Genomic DNA, 8,061 nt, shown 5'->3' on the forward strand with positions numbered 1-8,061 from the left:
TGGCTGATCTAAAAATTCCTCCTCTTGTTTCATATGGAAAAGCAGATCTGTCCTCAGTGGTTGCTGGCTATCCATAAATGATAGAATACCCTTCCTTCCAGCATCCCAAAAGAGAATATACATTTCAAGGCTGGATAAACAAAGGTTTTCTGAAAGAAAAAAATGAACAGCGCAACAGTTTGCAAGGAAAAATAATTTTCTATGAAAACCATTACATTATATTCAAATAATAGGGAGGGAGGGTGGGAGGGAGAAAGGAAGGAAGGAAGGAAGGAAGGAAGGAAGGAAGGAAGGAAGGAAGGAAGGAAGGAAGGGATTCTGTACCTGAAATTCAGAGACTGATGCTGATTTTTAGCTCGAAGCATGTTGTTTCTTCAGCTACAAGGTGAGGAGTTACAGATGACTGCTCTTGAGAAGAGTGACTGATTAATTTATTGACCAGCCCAAGAGCAATTCTTTACTTCTTGGAGCAAGTTACTTTACTTAGAAAGTTTACTGGTTTTACAGGAAAAAATGCATTCAGTGTTTGAAATCCCTGATATTACCAATAGACAATCTAATTGCCTATACCAGGGGTAGAGAAGTCAGTAGGATCTAATTTCGGAGCATCTCTATGGAGCTATTATCTTTATTAAGCTACATTTATGGTATAATTGGATTAGATAAATTGCTGTATCAATTCCTGATTACGTGTCTTGGCTATCTAGAACAGGGTGTGAAACTCAATTTCATTGAGGGCCGCATCACGGTGGCGTTTGACTGGAGTGGGCCATGGTGGGTGTGGCCAGCTTGACATCACTCGCGCCTGTGGGGGCCTGAACACTCTGCCAGAGAAAATAGACACCTGAGCTAAGTTTTCGGTTGTAACAGCCTCCTGCAACCTTCTGCCAGCAAAAACGGGCCTCCCAAGCTCCGTTTTTGCTGCCAGAGGCACTATGGGCCAGTCCTTTCCTGTTTTCATGGTGGCTCCGCAGGCCAGATCTAAATACCCCATGGGCTGGATCCGGCCCCCAGGCCTTGAATTTGACACCCCTTAGAGTTAGCGCAAACAGTGAGATGGGTAGTATATAAACTTATTAAAATAAATAAATACATCTTTTTATGTACTCCAAAACTTCCCAAGAACCTGAACATTAGGTCAAGACATTCTTCTATTAGTTATGATACTATGAAACATTCTCAAGAGGAAAAAATACATAAAAGTGCTTTTCAAAAAAGAAATAAAGTATAATATATGATTATAACAATTAACAGTTACAAATCTCTAGATACTTATCTAATGTAAGTATTATTCAAGTGTGTAAATATCTCCTTCTAAAGACTATAGTCTAAAGACTATAATTCTTTTTAATCTACTGTATTTTACATAAATGAGTTCCATATTTCATTATATTTGTCCATACAAGGTTATATCAATAGGCAAGCTATTTCCAATTCTTTGAATAAATGGAGCCATACATTTATCTTTCCAATATTAGTTTTTGGCACTAGTAAAGGCACGGAGAATCCATTTACCTTGTCCAGTTGTCAGAATCCATGTAATAGTATGTAATTCAGGAGAATATTATCTTCTGAAAAATTTAGCTTTTTACGGCAACAAAAGCTACTTTTTCAGAGGATAATATTTTATTTAATTATACAACCACAATTCTTTAAAAAAAAAACTGAAGTAAACCAAGAAAGGTTGCAATGTTTTGCAGTCTACTGATAATAAGCAGCATTTCCCCTTCAAATAGGCAGAAAGTGTGGTTGTCTACAAACATCTGCCTATGAAAGGTGAGATATGAAAATTAGAAATTGTTTGAGAAAACCAGCCTTCTCCAGCATTGCATTGCAAGTTCCAGCTCCCCCCTTTTTAATCCAGATTTCACAATTACCTCCTAGTTCTAGACCAGGGGTCTCAAACTTGTGGCTCGTGGCCCAGATATGTCACGTGCTAGCCCTACCCCTGCCTGATTTAGCGAAGGAGAGAAAAGTCCCGATACATCATGTGACGCCGCTGTGATGGCGTGAGTTTGCCACCCCTGTTTTAGACTGTCCAGAACATCCAGTTCTGTATTCTGTACCATTAATATGGAACAACAGATGAAATGAAGTATAATCCACAGCAGAGTTTGAATTCTTGATACCACAGGTAATGGGGTGGGAGCCTTTGTCAACTGAGAAGTCTATGGACCAGAAGAGAGATCCTCAAGAAAATCAACGGCATCGTGTTTAATTTCTTAGTTCTACCAGAACTCCCACAATTAAGGCCACAGAAAAGTGAAGGGGGCACTGTGAAGAGAGGAGTAAAGTTAGGGCTATATCATCTTACTCAAGAAATGATCAGGGTGAGGAATCTGGTATTTCATATACCAAGAAAGCAAACCCCAGTAATAGGTCTAAAATGCCAGAAGCAGGTTCCACTATACCTGACTTTGATGCTGAAGTTTCAGATCTGGAATTAGAGACAAGGCCTTGAAGCCACTTGGTAAGAATATGTAAGACAGAGGTAGAGAGACAGAAACTAGTCTGGTTAAAAAAAGGAGCTGCCTCTAAGGAAGACTGATGATGACAAATTCAGAGCTGCAAATCCCTTCAATGAAGAATACAGGAGATTGATATATTTAAGATTATGCCTCACAGGAACTTTGTATTAGTGACAGCCCATTGTTGGGGCTAAGAATCTCTTGTTTGATTTCAGTGATACCTTGAAATCTCAGTTGGACTTGTTCTGTACCACAGCTTGCATCTAACCCCTTGGAATCCTGATGGTGAACAACCTTTTGGACCTCTGGGTAGCGTTTCTGCCTAACTTTGTAAAATTGACTATGGACTGATTTGTAGTTTACCACCCCACTCAGCTAATATGTGAATTGATGCATACTCACTCTGGTTAACTTCACAATAGCATCTTATTAAGCTGTGAAGCCAGCCAGAAGGATTGCTAGGCAGTAGCGTGACCAGTTCACCAGAATTACTGGTTTGTCCCAATTATCCACCACAAGACACAGCCACTTTAGATTTGTTCCAGAAATTCAGGAGAGAGAAAGAACATTTGTATCAAATACCAAAATTATCTCTGTCTCTCTCCAAATGCCTAGGAAAATAGAGGTGGATGAAATGAATGATCTTCAGTTCTCTGTTCCAGGTTTTGATTATACACACCAAGATGATCTTGTCTTCCTCAGTCAAACCATGGATAAGAGAGATCTTATTATTCGGGACTCTCCCAATGTAACTCATACTTCCCGAAAGTGGATACTGTGAGATACACTCACTTGATTTGCATACCGTCAGATTGTTTAACCATGGTTTACTGAATAAATAATAACTAATTGGCTTGCATCATAGTAAGCTACAAACCATGGTTTACAAATCCATATGTGAGACACACATTGCATTCAGCCACAAACTATCTCATCGTTTGTGGCCAGGTAGGATTAATAGGCTATATCATATTTTTAACCAGAATTAGTTGAACAGATGTGATGTCTGACATGTAAATCTAAACTATTTTAATAGTTCAGTATCATACTATCATAGTTTTATATCAATAAACCATATTATTGCTTAGCATTATATATAAACTAGACTCTTGCCCTGAATATAAAGGTAATGTACAGATACCACAGCTAATATCATCAATAGTTTTCTCCATGAATATGTCTCTAATCCCCTTTACTACATTTTATAGTAAATCCTATGTTTTGATTTTGCACTCTGTCAAAGAATAGTTCCAGAGTTAGAGGAAATTTATTACAACTGATATAGGAACAAAAGGGTTAACTCACAAGCCTAATGCTGACTCCCCCCCCCTTCTTCCCCCTTGCTTTGGGTTTATTTGGCATTATATCTAGTATGACATAATTTTGTCATATAATATTATACTGTCCTTTAGATTGCTGTGTTTCTATTTATGTATAATAGAGGGTTTTCAGCACTGTATGGTTGTGTTTTAGGTTTTTTTTTTCATGCTGTTCTAAAGCTCTTATGGGCCCCACAGGCAAAAAGTGGGGTACAAATAATAGATTAGACTAATTAAAGAGCTGAACTATGTCATTGCTTAAATTGCTTAAATTACAGGCTGGAGAGGATATTAAACCTTCTAATTTTTAGAAGGTTCCTGCAGCAACAGGCAAAATAATTTGCAGAACCCCAGCCAACGTAGCAAATGATAGCAGTGATGGGAATTGTTGTCCAAAGCTTCTGCAGCAGATATGATTTATATATTTTCCTCAGTTTTCATCTTCTACCTCTCCTATGACTTTTTTCCTAAATGTTTTCACTCACTATATTATTCATATGTTATTAAAATCTTTACATCCTAAACCAGACCATGCAGTGCTGAGGAAAGTCTAGGAGACCTAAAAGACAGCAAGGAAGGAAGGAAATGAGGTAATACTGAAGAGTAAGAGTCCTGTTTCAGAGAACTGATCACAACGGGATGCCTTATAATCGAAAGAATTTGCAGAATCAGTCCAGGCAGACTCACATTTTGTTTGCTCTTGAGGCTCACTAATTGATATTGGGCCAGCTATGATTTCCTTGCATAAGCTGTATTCTAAAGCTTTGTGGAGACAAAATAGATAGTGGTCAGAGGACTATAAATATTTTGAGCTCCTTACAGAAAGATGAGCTATAAATATCATAGCATTAATTTAATTAGGAGTCAAAAGGATCTATTCTCGATTATGTGTACAGTTTACACCTACCGCTTTCTGTAAAGGAAATGCATAGGCCACCCTAAAGGCACAAATGTTTGCTGCCAGACTTGGGTGGCAAAAATCCAGATGAGCCCTAGATGGCAGCAAACAATGTGGGGGGAGAGATGGTTGTCTGGACTTTATTTTAGCCCTGAGATTGGAAGCCCACTTTAGATTCCGCCCCTACAAGATCAGGATTTTCATTTTCCATGTTCAAAACCTAGTAGCCCTGTCATCTTTTTCTTAAACTAATAAAACCAAACTTTAAAACTTCAGTGCAGTCTTAAACTACTGTACCTCTGCAGAGTTGAAAGTCAATGAAGTTAGCAATAGCAATAGCAGTTAGACTTATATACCGCTTCATAGGGCTTTCAGCCCTCTCTAAGCGGTTTACAGAGTCGGCATATCGCCCCCACAGTCTGGGTCCTCATTTCACCCACCTCAGAAGGATGAAAGGCTGAGTCAACCTTTGAGCCAGTGAGATTTGAACCGCCGAACTGCAACTAGCAGTCAGCTGAAGTGGCTGCAGTACTGCGCTCTAACCACTGCGCCACCTTGGCTCTTCATATGTTCATTAACGGAGATGCAATAATTCCAAAGAAAACTTAATGTTACACAATTTTTCTGTCTTCTAATGCTAGGATTGAACCATACCCTAAGCCAGTGGTCACCAACTGGTGGTCCGTGGACCACTGGTGGTTTGTGAGAAAATTTTGGTGGTCCGCAGAAAAAATATTTGCATTTTTTATATTGCACTAAATCAGGGGTCCTCAAACTATGGCCCCTGGGACGGATATGTGCAATGAACGTTGGTGTTGCTGCAGAGAGTCTCCCCCCTCATGGTCTTTTTGTGTGGGTTGGAGGGGGGCAGGAATTCCGACTTGGCGTCTGCTTCGGTCTCCTGGTGTGGGGCTTTGGGTGAGGGCTGGAGGGAAGTGTTGCTGGTGGCGAAGAGCTGGAGGGCCTTGTTCCAGTGGGACTGTACTATGGCCTGAAACTGGCTGACCATCTCAGCTCCCTGAGCCTCCAGGCACTGGCACCTGGCCTTGCAGGTCTTTCCTCTACTTGGAAAGCCTATGCTCATAGTCCTCAGTGTGGTGCTTCTACTGAGCTTTCTTCTTGGTTAGATCTAATTTGAACTGAGCTGTTTGTCAACTCTTTCTCGTGGTGGCTGCTTAGCTCCAACAACTGCTTTCGGTTGGGGCCCTAGGGAGACCAGGTGGGGAGTAGCAGCTGGGAGGGGAGGGGCAAGAAGAGTCTGGCAAAGTACCCCTCAACTTGAGTGACATTGAGTTGGCCATGCCCATCCAGTCACATGACCATCTAACCATGCCTATCCAGACAGTCATTAGGCAGATCATATTAGTGGTCCATGGGATTTAAAATTATGAATTTAGTGGTCCCTGAGGTCCAAAAGGTTGGTGACCCCTGCCCTAAGCCATAATGGTTTGTGTAATGTTGACTCATAATGTTTGAACTGGGCATTGGGAATCATAAACCACAGTTTTAAACTTAGTGTATTGTGCACGACCACCTACAATTACATACTCAACAAATCATAATTACCATATTTTTCAGAGTATAAGATGCACCAGAGTATAAGACACACCAAGATTTTGAAGAGGCAAATTAAAAAAAAAAAAAGTTTTTGCACTCTGCAAACCTCCCAAAAGTGACCTGTTTTTCTCAAAAACGGGGATGGTTTTTTTCCAAAAAAGGCATGAATAGCCTTTAGGGGGCTTGCAGAGTGTTCCTGGGGGGTGGGAGGGAAAACAATGTCCCATTTTTCACTCATTTTTGCCTTTCAGGAGCTTTCTGAAAGCCTTCTACAGACTCTGCACAGCCATTTTTAAGAAGGGGGTGGGGTTTGGGAAGGCAAAAAACGGCTGCATTCAGTGTATAAGACGCATCCAGATTTTCAGCCTCTTTTCTGAGGGAAAAAGGTGCATCTTATACTCCGAAAAATATGGTAAACTCAGTTGTAATGTATTGCATTGCCCTAACTACAAAGATGGCCTCATTTCAGCAATGTTTTCTCTTTTTAAAAATAAATAAAATTTCAGGAAACTCAAAATATGAGATCACATAAAGGAGAAGGGGATAAAAATTATATGAGAGGAAATAGTCAGAGGTACCATATTCTATACACTTCAAGTGTTATCAGAAAACAACAAAATTGTTGACTCATAATAGGGTATAACGCAAATTACCTGCCAATTACCTCCCTACGACCTATTAGATCACACAGATTAGGCCTCCTCCGAGTTCCATCTGCCAGTCAATGTCGACTGGCAACTACGTGGAGGAGAGCCTTTTCAGTAGTAGCTCCGACCCTTTGGAACGATCTCCCCGTGGAGATTCGCACCCTCACCACCATCCAGACCTTCCGCACAGCCCTCAAGACCTGGCTATCCCGTCAGGCCTGGGGATAAAGATTCTAATCCGTCCCCACCCGAATGATGAATGAATGTTGTATTCTATTTTTACTTATGTACTGTCTCATGTCTTGTCTTGTATTCCCCTCCCCATAAATTGTAAGCCGCCCTGAGTCCCCTCAGGGAAAAGGGCGGCCTATAAATAATAAACAAATACAAATACAAAATACAAAAGCCAATAGAAAGAATTTATATGAAAGAATAAAACATCACCATCGAATTATAAATATGATTGAAAAACATTAAATGTTTAGCTGCCTAACATTAGATGTCCAGGTTCACAGTGGACCTAAAATATCAAAGCTGCTTAGCTTTTATAATCCATTTAAGACTAGGACTTAAGCCTTAGAATGCTTCTATTCATATCTTTTCTATAGTGGAATTGAAAGACATACAGCAAAGTTATCATTTACCATAATATCTTCTTCCACCCAGATTCCTGTCTTCAAAATTATGAAATAACACTTTCTTTCCTAAGTCATGCCTGTGTGTCTGCAAATGAAACTTATATCTGCGACAATCATGATGGGCTCTTAAAATCCCACCTCAAATTAAAAACATGCTTTTGATTTTAGTATGTTGAAATTATATACTAGCTTGACTTAAAATCTCACAGAATTCCTTTCCTACCCACCCAGTAATAATGTCTAATCTCCAAATTTCTCTTCCCAAAAACACCATACTGCCTTTCAGCTAGGAGACTGATGATCTCAGATGTATATTATTTAAATCAATATTCCCAGCTATATAATCCCAGACTTTAGTCAGTATATATCAGAATGTGACTATCTGATTTTAAGGGTCTCTTAATATTCCCCAGAAAGTACAGTATCTATAATCCTTTCCATTGGTATTTCATCCAAAAAGCTTATACTTACATTATATTTAGAGGTTATAGTGCTTCTGCCATTCAAATTGTATCCATCCTTACCTAGCACTGT

The sequence above is a fragment of the Thamnophis sirtalis genome, unplaced genomic scaffold (assembly GCF_051295495.1).
Source record: "Thamnophis sirtalis isolate CommonGarterSnake01/CBP01778 unplaced genomic scaffold, rThaSir2_p1.2 scaffold_6, whole genome shotgun sequence".
Lineage (NCBI taxonomy): Eukaryota > Metazoa > Chordata > Lepidosauria > Squamata > Natricidae > Thamnophis > Thamnophis sirtalis.